The following is a 13,519-nucleotide window of genomic DNA, read 5'->3' on the forward strand; positions in this document are numbered from 1 at the left end:
TAATATTAATAGAAGAAATAAAATTAAATGATTCTTAATAGGTGCGAGTCAAAAAAAAGAAAGGAGCCGACTGGAGCCAAAGTTTATAGGACATAACTGCAGTTATATAGGAGTTCAGTTATGTACGACATAGTCAGAGGACCCATATGACTAACTTTAATGCTTCGGGTGGAGCCGAAGTTGATATACCCTTGCGGCTTAGATCGGATCGAAAATATCCCATATAAAGACCAATAAAAAAGAAAGAATATAAAGAAAAACCAATAAAACATACAATACAAGAATAAAATTCTAATAATTATTCAATTCTCATAACACAAAATTTAAAACAAGTCCCAAGCTTCTATCTATCTTCTATCGTTATGTTGCATGGTAGGTCGGACTAATTTGCCAAAAATATAATCCATAGAAAATCACATATTTTTTTTTTTTAAAGGGATATAGCCCATTTATGAGGGAAGCGCCAGACGACGTCGGCACTCGAAAAATTTGAGCCTGCTCACAATATACTCGTGCCGGCAGCGATGCGGCAGAATTTCCTACCCTTTGCACGAGTGCCATGTAAAATGAGAATTTTCACCCCCTGGTGTAAAGTTAAGTTTATTTATTAGGCTTAAGAATGTACAATGTACCTCTGGTTTAAATTTTTCAATATGTTTTTATACGCATCATAAACTATTTGAAAATAGTTTGTTTAATTTATTCTTGTGTAGTTTAATACACTTTATAGCATGCCAAAGTATGCATATAAAAAAAGGTAGGTCCTTGGCGCAGGTGATTTCGACTGCTAGAGTCATCCGAAACAAAAAATTAGAATAGATTATTGTTTTGTAAGCTCATGGCTCTGTCCCATACTAGAATGAAATATTTTCATCAATAAACATCAAAATGGCGAACTCACAGAACAAAAATTAAAAAAAATTAAAAAAATTTATCTTAAATTAATGATAAAAAAAACTAATCATTAAAAATAAATGATTCTAGTACGGGACAGAGGTGAGGCTAGATCGGTACCATAGAATTTTGTGAATCACCTACGCCGCACACAAAAATGTCGTTCCGAGAAAAACGCGTTTAAAGTTGAGACGCTACCGAGAAACTCATTCTTTTCGGTGTAGGCGCGCTCTCGATTATGGGCTGTATCTCTGTCATTATTTGATATTTTTATTTGAAACTTTAACAGTACATTCTTAATAAACAGTACTTTCAAAATATGTGAAAAAAAACCTCACACATAAGACTACATCCTTAAAAAAAGGGCCTACGAAGAAATGCTGCACAGCCGCCATTTTGTTTTTGATTTATTCGAAAACAATTTATTTTGTACTTCGAATCTAATGTTATAAAACCTAATTTAAAAATGTTCGATTCGTTTGTTCATTTAGACAAAAAAAAGTTTTTCCCCCAGTTACTCAGAGGCTTTCCCCCTTAATTGCACTTCACTCTTGAATACACGTCGATTGAAACCGCAACCATCGCGATCCAATATTTCGTCAAAAATATTTAAGAATTTTGTTAGTTAGAAAGAAATAATTATAATTAACAATAGAATTATTGTAATAACTAAGTATTAATTATTAAATGAAATGAAAACGAAAAATTTAATAACAAATTTTTAAAGTCAACTCAATTTTTGATTTTTCAAACTTTTTAGGCTTGCTACCCTAAGAAAATTCGGGTATTCGTGATTGGTAATAATTATTCATTATTCGTAAAATGACGAAAGAAATTATACTATTTGTTATATTATATTTTTAGGTGTTTTAGGAATAAGATTAGGTGTTAGCAGTAAAATGTTTTGTATATATATATTTTTGCGAATCATTAAAAATCAATATACTGAGATAGGATCAGGGTATATTTCCGTCGGAGTCACTTTAAACGCCGATTGCTTTTAAGTTATTGCTCTACATGCGTAATGATGTTGTACATCCTATTATTATACTATGACAATAATGGTCGAGATCGGCCGACTATATACTATAGCTGCCAGTATTAATATTTTAAAAGATAGAACCTTGAGGTTTTTAAAAACTTGTATTCCAATAAATTGGTTTTATAATAAGCCTTCTTTAAAAATTACTAAAAATTCAAATTAAAAAATTAAAATCAGGGACCTGCAGAAATAATCTTTCTCGGATTATCACAACTTTGATACAATTTTAAAAATATTAGCCCGCTTAAAGCTCTCAAGACGGCCAGGTTGCTCTACACAGAACCTAGATAAAACCTAGGGTCCCTCCAAGCGGGACGTTACATATGGGTTAGGCTTAATCAATTTGGTCGCAACCTTCAGGGACACATGTACCAAGGATTTCACAAGGCGCCCAGTAAGTTAAAACTATTAGACTAAAAAGTTTTAAAAGAGTAACTCCTATGGTTGTGGCTGTAAAAACGTGACGTATGCAAAAAAAATTGCATTATAGTTCTCAAAAAAAATATGCATACATTCTTTGATCTTTTGTTAATCAAGCTTTGATAATGGACGCAATTGGCGCTGAGTTAAATTGAATCTAATAGTAAACCTTTATTTAAATTCATCCGCTATCAAAAAATAATGATAGCCTAACATTTTCATGACTCCGACGTGATCTTGCCCGTTGTTGCTACTATCTTTGAATAGTAACATAGCCCGTGGTTACTTTTCTTGTTCCTTGGAGTTTGGGGAAAAGCGGTTGCGCTTCAGGAGGATTTTGAGGAATTGAATTTTAGTGAAATTGGGACTTTTATTGCTGAACACTGAGCTGGTCCACAGCCACGTTGAAATGGAATGAGCCTTCCTCCCGTAATCCCGACACGAGGGACGCATGACGTACGCGGGGATAGAACGACATAAAAGAAAAGTGTAGAAGACTACGAGTAAGTGTGTGGCTCAGATAAGAATATATCTGATAATATAAGTTTTAAAATTAGAATACTAGTCCGAACCTTATACGAAAGATTATACAGTACATAGATGGGACATCTCATGTCAAAAAGTGTTGAAACAAAAGTGTTGGAATCCGCTGGAACGAGCGGGTTCCACAGCGCGACAAGGCTCGTGAAAGGCGGTTTTTACGGCATATTATCAGGCCGCGTAGTGGAGACGGAATTCGATGCAAAAATGAAAACATTTGAGAGTGAGTTCCACGACAAACGGCTGGCAGAAGATAAAGGGAAAGAGATAATTTAATTGTTGTAATAATAAGTAACGGACGTATCGGTTTACGTCATCGGCGCATTGTAAACAGAGAGAAATTGAGAAATATAAATTGAAATTTGGAAGCCAAAACATTTTTACGCCATTTTGCGAGCAGGGAAACATACATACAAAGGCACACATTTTTTTTGACACATACATGTAACGCATTCACCCTCACTTACAAGCTCGACGAAAAAAGTTGACCATTTTGGGCTCTGATGTCCCATTTATGTATTGTATAATCTTTGCTAATACCCTAAAGGGATCATGCTGGGCCTGTACTTCATGTCGAACTACAATGTCTAAAGAGTAAAGGGCAGAAGTTTTTAGTCGTTTTACTAGGAATTTTAAATTTTATTTGCTTAACACTATAAATTTGCAAAATTTTTTAAAAGTGAATTTTTATTGAATGCGAAGCTTGTGTAAACAGTGTGAAAATTAAGAGTGTGAATTCTGGGAAGAAGTGTGAATTACCAGATGTAGCACGAACTAGAAGGGAGTAAACGTCTTTAAAAGAGACACGTTTTGTTTTATCAGTTCAGTAGCTCGAAATCAAAAAAAAAGAGTAATACGTTGTTTAAAAAAACTGTGCAAAAAGATCGGAAATTGCGTCAATGGTATTTGCCAGGGACTGCAAATAAGACTTATGAGTTCAACAAAATTGAACGACAAAAAAGCCTTTGTGGGGAGTGGGAAAAGGGCACATATACCATTTTTTAACGGTGAATCCAGAAAAACAATAAACTTTTATTTCAATTTCTATTGCTAAAATTGAAATATAACTCTTATTTTCAATTTTTATAATAATAATTAAGAATAAGAATTATTTTTCAATATTTATAAAAAAAAAATAAAAATAAAAATTATGATTCAATTTTTATTACAAAATTGAAAATAAGTGTTACGATTCAATTTTACTTATAACAAGAAAGGAAAGCTAACTTCGGTCGAAGCCGAAGTTTATATACCCTTGCAGTTAGAACAGGATATATATCGCAAACATCGGATATAGTTGGCCGATCCTTATGAGAATATGATAATAAAACCCAATTTATTATAATACAAAATTTCAAACAAATCCCAAACTTCTATCTTCCAAAATACCAAAGTTGCTATTTCTACCAAAAACCATTTCCGATCGTTCAGTTATATGTCAGCTATAAGATATAGTCGGCCGATCATTATGAAATTCGGTAGGTCGGATTATCTGACCAAAAATAGAATCTGTATAAAGTTCCAGATTTCTATCTTCAAAAACACGAAAGTTGGGTCATTTCCGATCGTTCAGTTATATGGCAGCTATAGGATATAGTCGGCCGATCCTAATGAAATTTGGTAGGTCGGATCAACTGAAAAATATAATCTGCACCAAGTTCCAGCTTTCTATCTTCAAAAACACGAACGTTGGGTCATTTCCGATCGTTCAGTTATATGGCAGCTATAGGATATAGTCGGCCGATCCTTACGAAATTAAAAATAGCTCTTGTGTCAAATTTGAACTCTCTAACTCTGAAAACACCAAAGATATACCATTTCCGATCAATCAGTTATATGGCAGCTATAGGATATAGTCGGCCGATCCGGGCCGTTCCGACTTATATACTGCGTGCAAAGGAAAGAAGGGTGTGTGCAAAGTTTCAAGTCGACAGCTTTAAAACTGAGAGACTAGTTCGCGTAGAAACAGACGGACAGACGGACAGACGGACATGCTCATATCAACTTAGGAGGTGATCCTGATCAAGAATATATATACTTTATAGGGTCGGAGATGTCTCCTTCACTGCGTTGCACACTTTTGACCAAAATTATAATACCCTCTGCAAGGGTATAAAAATTAAATCGTAACACTTATTTTCATTTTTTTTAAAAAAAAAAAAAATAAAATAAAAATTTTTTTAATAAAAATTGAATCATAATTTTTATTTTTTTTATAAAAATTGAAAAATAATTCTTATTTTTTATTATTATTATAAAAATTGAAAATAAGAGTTATATTTCAATTTTTGTCATAAAAATCAGCAAATAATTTTTATTTTAAAAATTATAACAATTACGGTCCCTGGTATTTGCTGTTGAGTTTTCAAACGTAAGCAGGGAAAAATACATTGGCTTTGGATCCTGCGTAAACTGAAACTGGCAGCTGCTTCCTGTTCCAAACAAAAATGGAACACCATCCTGACTAAAATGAAGAAGCTCAGGTAGCTCGACCTGAGCTACCTAAAAAAATACCTAAATACCTAAATAAATAAAAATTTTTTTAATAAAAATTGAATCATAATTTTTATTTTTTTTATAAAAATTGAAAAATAATTCTTATTTTTTATTATTATTATAAAAATTGAAAATAAGAGTTATATTTCAATTTTTGTCATAAAAATCAGCAAATAATTTTTATTTTATAATTTTTATTTTAAAAATTATAACAATTACGGTCCCTGGTATTTGCTGTTGAGTTTTCAAACGTAAGCAGGGAAAAATACATTGGCTTTGGATCCTGCGTAAACTGAAACTGGCAGCTGCTTCCTGTTCCAAACAAAAATGGAACACCATCCTGACTAAAATGAAGAAGCTCAGGTAGCTCGTCTCGGCGCTGGAAATTAATGACGCTAATTATGATGTGGCCTTAAATTTTTTTTAATCAAGTCTTTAGTAATCGACGCTTTCAAGCTAAAAACCTCCAGCTACGAGTAGTTTAACCAGGTTCCGTGTCTACGCTTTGAGAATAATCTGACCGATTCAATGGTCATATGTGGGCCCTAATGAGCTCCGAATCATCTGCTGGGGTTAAAAGATGTCTTCTTATTCAAATCATCCTGCAGAGGCTGGACCATGCCACAAAGATTAAGTGAAAAGATTCTATCGCCATAAGCAAGGAGGAAAGCTTTCTATCGTGGAATCCATGGCTCGAATTCATTGTTCGAATCCAAAACATGGTTCCATGGCTCCAAAAAAAGTGCCGGAAACTTGAAAGCAAGAACTTTGTTTTGTCTATGACTTTATCAGCTAACCAAGTGTTCCGAAGTAGTTGCTGTACCAATTAATCGTCGTGCACGTTCCTTAATGCTCTTCCTGCTCACTGGGCCCTGTCCAGTAGCGTCGCACACGTATTACCCAGTTGTCCAAAATTGCTTCCCAGTACGCAATCACCGGACTCATGCCTTGTTGCATCTCCGCGAGTAATAGCATGGCAGTGCGTTTCCGTTGCGACTTCAAAGGCGAACTTGTGATTTTGCCCATAGTCAATATCCTCATCCGCAGTCGATCAGGATGATCAAAACATGAGAATGAGCTCGTGCAAGAGAACACCGATAGCAACGGTGCCGAAATAGCGAAAGAGATAAGTGATTTTCTGCAGTCTGACCATTAAAAAGACAGCCCATTGATTAACTCACTAAAAATATGCGTCTGCTGCCCTCCAGGATTTCTATTGAAGGCCCACCCTTCAGTGAGTGGAAGATGTTGGCCCAATAATCTCAAGAATATTTTGCAGCAGAAGATTATTATCATCATCTGTTGTTGTTTGTATCTCTCCCCAATTTTGCATGCCCTTTGTTGTTATTTGTAGCGCGTGTGCTTTTGGGAGCTTTTGGTCAAACGCTCTATAAGGCTCGCTGCACACTCCACACTCCCCACACGAGGAATGCTGGCCGCATGGCGTACGCGGGGATAAATCTGACAGAAAAGAAATGTGTAGAAGATAACGGTAAAAATATGAGTCCACGAGATTACAAGTACCATGTGAGTCCAAGTTTCAAATCGGATAGGTGTATTTCTTATAATCTTCAAGATGCACGTGTTCAAAATTTAAGCCCATTTGTTTGAGAAAAGGTATATATCTTTTGGTATACATGGAATATACATACATATTTATATGGGTATATCTCCTCTAAAAATCGGCCGATTTGGATGAAATTTGCTTTTCAGATTTAATTTGATCCTCTGAAGGATTTAAAAATTGTGTTTCTTTTGACCACCGTCGCCCACTTTCTCTCGTTCCTTATTTGTTGTTGGATTGCTCTTTCATTCATATACATGTGTGCTTTTAGACCTTACGTATCGTTTTTATCGTGTGTTAAAAAATAAAAATTTTTATGAAAAAGAAACAAATATAAAAACCATGTTTATATACAAGGTGGGCCACGTAGCGGTCACTTTTTGAACTAATAGTTATTTCGAAAACGTCACCACATATGTCAGTCGCATATTGATAGTTGTTCAGTATATCAACTTTTCATAGTATATTGATAGTATACGCTGGGAAATGGTAAAATTTTACTTCCAAAGTAACGAATCAGATTTGGACGAAAAATCATCTTCTCGGACGAGGCGCATTTCCATCTATGGTGGTATCATTGGGCCGTTTTTCTTCAAAGACAGTGCGGGAAGAGCCGTTACGGTCAATGGCGAGCGCTACCGAACCATGATAACCGATTTATTGTGGCCTATTATCGACCAAATGGACGTGGAAGACAACAGTATGGCGCACCGTGCCACACAAGCAATGCCACAATCGATCTTCTGCGCGACAAGTTCGACGAACGCGTTTTTAGCCGGCGCGCCGAGGTCGCTTGGCTGCGATTTGACTCCATTGGACTATTATCTCTGGGGTGTCGTTAAGGATAAATGTTATGCCAAGAATCCAAAAAAAATTGAGGACCTGAAAGCCGAAATCGGCGAAGTTATTGGCCAGATACAGCCCCACACGCTCGAGAATGTCGTCAAAAATTGGTCTGATCGCATCGGCTACTGCCACGCCAGCCGCGGCAGCCACATGAATGATGTTGTGTTCCTTCATTAAACCGGAAGAAATAAGCTTTTTAATAAAAAAATCAGAATTGAAAAATATTGACGCGTTTTCATTTTATAGCCATTTCAAAAGGTTATAGCCATTTCAAAAGGTGATTTTTAATTGGCCCACCCTGTACACAATTTCGCGGCCAATCGGAAAAAATCAACACCATGGACTGGCAAGACGCCCCCCGCTCCATCAAAACTGGGCTCGTAATCTCCGCTGCCATGACGCTCCGACCTACTGGCCAACAGATCCGTCGAAGATCCCAGATGTCTTAGACTTCGCCATTACAGGAGGACTGGACTCGGCCGGAATCCAGGTACGAAAAGTCCCCGACCTAATTTCTGACCACAGCGCTCTTGCCGTTTCATATACATACACGGCAGCCATTCTAAGGTCGGACCGGAAGAAGCTTATTTAAAGGACGGCGGACATCGGGACATTCCACTTTAGGAAGGAAGCGTTCGACGGGTTCTTTGAACAGTTGAAACCGAGTGAAACGCAACACAATCTGTGGCGTGTCACGAAAATCTTACCACGTCTTTTTAAGAGGATCCCACCTGTTCAGCGAGCCGACGAAAGTTGGTGCAGGTCAGAGACGGACCGAGCCAACGCGTTCGCCGAATATCTGGAAAGCGTATTCTCCCCTTTCTACCGCTGCTCGCCAGAAGTGGCAGCAGAAACGGAACAACTCTTGGCAGAGCCCGCACGAGGCGAAGAAAGAAGACCACCTGTGACCTCTTCCGTCTAGACAGCCGCCCAGATTTCAATGTTGAGCAACAACAAGGCCCCGAGCGATGTGGGCATCAATGCAACCGCATTAAAACTGCTGCCACCTGCAAGCATCAAAATACTGACAAAAATTTACAATAGATGCTAAGAGATTGGGTACTTTCCGACCAACTGGAAACATGCCCTGGTAACCATGATACCTAAGCCAGGAAAAGCCGAAGCCGATCTTGCCTCTTGTCGTCCGATTAGTCTCCTGTTGATACGCTCCAAAACACTCGAAAAAGTGTTTTTAAGTAGAGCATTACCAGTACTGGACGAGGCTGGTCTGATCCCCAATCACTAGTTTGGCTTCAGGCGGTCCCACGGAACTCCGGAACAATGCTACAGAGTGGTGCAGTATATCCTGGACGCCTTCGAAACCAAGAAGTACTGCCTGGCTGTAATGCTGGACGTCAAACAAGCCTTCGACCGAGTCTGGTACTCCGGTCTCCTGCTTATATTGAAGGCAAACCAGCCCAGACCATATTTCCTCTATCTGGAGTCGTTCCTGAAGGACCGAAAATTTGCGGTCATAAACAGCATCTGTTTATGTGAGGGGCCGTTGGGCCGCCGCTCAGCTGAACTTAAGAGCGCATCCGCGCTCGACCCTTTATGCACTCTCGCTCTCTCGTCGGGCGTCATCGATCGTCCGTTTTAATGTACTAGTTAAGTTTTTGTCAATCTCTTGTAAGCAGCGAATAAAGCTGAACGCGTATAACCCGAAGACGCCCCCGACTTTTTATTTCATCTTAATTGCATCCACATACGTACATACACACATACATATTTTTTTGGTGCAATTAACAGTGAAATTGTGTGGTGATAAATAGAAGGCATAATTAATATTCCTAAAAATCCGTGATTGTGTCGCTTAAATTCGCGTGTTGATTGGGATTGTGTCCGTGATTGTGTTCCTTTTTTTTTCCTTTTGGGTACGTACAGGGTGCCGACAGCATAACCAGCTGCGTAAAAACTTCAACAAAAAATGAATTACAAAATTATATATTTATAATTATATCCACCACAATTTATTTAATTAATATTTCCGTTCGAGCGATTAAATCCCATTTATTAAAGATTAAGGAATTTAAGTACCGAATTTTCCGGTACTTGTCCATTTTTCGCCCCTCTCACACTGCTTCTACTCCGCATCAGGCAACATCCGCCTAGAATCTCAACAAGCCTCGTCCCATTTGGTTGTTTTTCGGGTTCCTGAAGTTTCCTTCCACATTGTGCCGCATAAAACGTTCCTTTCGACATGGACGCTACTAATTCCCACTTGTGCCTTGTAATCACATTTCATCCGCAATCTCACCGGTCTCATCACATAAGTGCGACCGACAAGCTCAGCGAATTGGAGTCTGAGAATGCCCACGGGAGACGACCAAAGGCCACGTCCGATCCCAACCATCCGTTTGGACAGATCTCAATCCGCGAAGTCAATATATTCAATCCTATTGGTCAATAGCAAATTGAAGACATTGAAGGCTGTTGTCTGACAGCCCTAAAAATGTCCTCCATCAGTGTTGAGGCTAGGGACTGCCACCTGGTATTTATGATTTCCTCAAAGCTCCCCAAAGTCACACTTCCTATGTGAAAGCAATCCGTACATAATAAGGTCGAAATTCCAACATGGAAGGAATTAGACAACTTCCTGACAGAGCGCCATTGCACTCTGGAGGCAATCGACGTCGTCAGGCCTAGTGGCTTCGGGCAACTTCCGCCAAGGTCGGGAGGAGGTTCGGAGGCTCAATTCATACGAGATTCAAGTGGTTCCGGGCCAAAAGGGTTGCGATCTCTGTTCGAGGGAGAACCTCAGTTATGTTAAGAGGAAGCAGTTATGTTTAAACTGTTTTGCCCGAGGGCACCAGCAACGAGACTGCACGAGCGCCCATACCTGCTTCACATGTCACAGCCGACACCACACCCTCCGGCACCGTGGCAATCCGTTCGCCACCGTTCCAAGTCCGCCTACGCCAGCAAACGGCTCGGAGGATCAGTCGAATGTGCAGATGGCACGGCCCTTATCAACGTGTGCCATTTGGGATGCACCGTCTAGGCACGAGCACTGATAGACTCAGGCTCCGAAGAGACTTTCATAACGGAACGATTGTTCAACCTTGTCAAGTTTCCCTTCAAGACGATTCACGCCCAAGTTTCCGGCCTTAATCAGACCATTTCCGCGCAGTCTACTGAATTGTGCGATTTTTTCATTCGGTCGCTGTCTAGACCTGGGCTACAATTAGAGACTGTGGCTTACGTTCTTCCGCAGTTGTCAGGAAATCTGCCATCATATCCGATTTCGCGAGATCGTCTCAAAGGGATGCCCGACATTCCCCTGGCGTACCCCAACTTCTTTGAGAGCTCCCAAGTCGATGTGTTATTAGAAGCTGACATTCTTCTGTCCGTTCTTCTCGGTAATTCCAAGGCTAACATCTGCGGGTCGCTTCTCGGTCAGGAGACCATTTTCGGATGGGTGCTGACAGGCCCATTATCTCCAGCCAACCCCCGCAGCGTGTCTGTTTTTTCCGCACGAGTTGCCCGCAGCCTCGGTGACTCACTGGATCAGGGTGAGGTGCCCACACGGAACAGTTCGGAATCGGATTCAGGTTGCGAGCATAATTCTCGACTCCTTCTTTAATTTACGCATCGCATCACGCTACACGGTGGCAATCAGCTGATGATCCGTCTGATCCGGGCCAAACTCTGCATTCCAAGGTCATATTCAGCACGATGTCGCCACGCCCACGCAACGCCCAGTCACTGGAGAGCAGATGTACTCGAGGTATACAATCCTACCGTTGCCGAGTCTGCAATGAGATCCATCCATTGAAGAAGTGTCGGCGCGTCCTACGCCTTAGTGGCGAGAAGCGGCTCCGAGCGGTTCTTGTGAACCGGTAGTGCTCGAGCTGCCTGGCCCACGAGCACTCCGACGGATCCTGTCGGCGTGGGGACGGCTGTAAGACGTGTGGTCAGGATCACCACACGCTGCTGCACCTCGTGGAGAAGCCGTGGGCTAGGCGCAAGGCACGTCAAGAGGAGCACCGGTCACGAAGCGCGGAAGACAGTACACGGAGTGTCTCCGCTGGCGCTCGGCCGTTGTCCGCCAACTCCCGGCGCGGTTCGGGTGCTTCTCGGCCTTCGTCCGCCACTTTCCGGCACTCACAAGCCGATGCACCATCGACTTTCTGGCGCTCGTCGGCAACTCCTCGGCATTCTTCCGCTACTGGCCGGCAGTCGTCAAGCGCTCCACTGCTTTCGTCCGCCACTTTCCGAAACTCACAAGCTGATCCACGTCCACGGACTTCCCGGCGCTCGTCGGCGACTCCTCGGCATTCTTCCGCCACTGGCCGACAGTCGTAAAGCGCTCCACGGCTTTCGTCCGCCACTCATTGGGTGCCGTCCACCGCTCGTCCGCCCGCGTCATAGCAATTTTCCGCCTCTCGTCGAGGGCCCCCGCAGGACGCGGCCGCTGCGCCCACCCTATCAGCCGTAACGACGAGGGATCTGTTACAAGCCGAGTGATTGCAAGGGGGGTGGGATGTTTATGTGAGGGGCCGTTGGGCCGCCGCTCAGCTAAACTTAAGAGCACATCCGCGCTCGACCCTTTATGCACTCTCGCTTTCTCGTCGGCCGTCATCGATCGTCCGTTTTATTGTACTAGTTAAGTTTTTGTCAATCTCTTGCAAGCAGCGAATAAAGCTGAACGCGTATAATCCGAAGACGCCCCCGACTTTTTATTTAATCTTCATTTTTTCCGGATTCTTTTGCGGCAGCAACGCCCCCCACCAACAGATGTGGAGAGGCCACTTCCGGACTCAGGTAGGTCCGCGCCGGAGTTTCTCAAGGCAGCGTGCTGGGCCCTTTATTATACAATGTCTACACGGCCGATCTCCCAGCCTCGCGGAACCCCAACATAATGGCAGCCACCTCTGCGGACGATACCGCCTTCCTGACCGCTGCTGAAAACGCTAAAAAAGCAGGTGCTGTCATGCAGGAGCAACTAGATCTTCTCGGCAATTGGCAGAGTATTCAAGTGAATAACGATAAATCCACCGCCACCTCATTTTCTCTCTGTCAACGAAATTACCCAACGGTCCACCGCAACAGCTCCCCCATCCCGCAGGTAGAAAACCCAAGATACCTGGGCTACACACTAGACAGGAGGCTTACTAGAAAGCTTCACCTAGCCAAATATCGAAAGCAGTGTGAAGTAAGATTAAAGGCGTACTATTGGCTGATAGGTAGGAGGTCGAAGTTGAGGACCTCTTCGAAAATTCTGATCTACAAGGCGATTATTCGGCCAATTTGGACATACGGGATCCAACTTTGGGGCACGGCCAGCAAGACTAATATTCGGACTATCCAGACATTTGAAAATAGAGCACTCCGTATCGTCACTGGGGCCCATGTCTACCACGACAACCAGACAATCCACGAGGTGCTTGGCTTCCCAAGGGTGAAGGAGGAGATACAAAGAAGCAGCAGCAAGTACATCCAGAGGCTACACAACCACCCCAATGAGTTGGCGACCACTCTCTTCGACAACAGCGGACAGATGCGGAGGCTGCACAGAACTCATGCTGGACCGCTGGACCTCACCCGGAATAACTCTAAGACATTCTTATTCCTATTCCTCTTTTTCTACCTCTAACTTTAAGTTACACTTAAGCCAAGTTTTCTGTCAATATTTAATGGTTTTCCCTGTTGGACAGTTTTAAACAAATTCAACCCTGTTATAATAAAACAAGAAAGGAAAGCTAACTTCGGGCGGA

General features: G+C 41.6%; 1 protein-coding gene across 4 annotated transcripts in view; it reads right to left on the reverse strand.

Moving 5' to 3' along the window:
- The window catches only part of PMCA (plasma membrane calcium-transporting ATPase 3), a 138,575-nt gene that overhangs the window by 14,551 nt on the left and 110,505 nt on the right, over positions 1 to 13,519 (reverse strand). The window lies entirely within an intron of this gene.

This window comes from Drosophila bipectinata, chromosome 4 (assembly GCF_030179905.1).
Source record: "Drosophila bipectinata strain 14024-0381.07 chromosome 4, DbipHiC1v2, whole genome shotgun sequence".
Lineage (NCBI taxonomy): Eukaryota > Metazoa > Arthropoda > Insecta > Diptera > Drosophilidae > Drosophila > Drosophila bipectinata.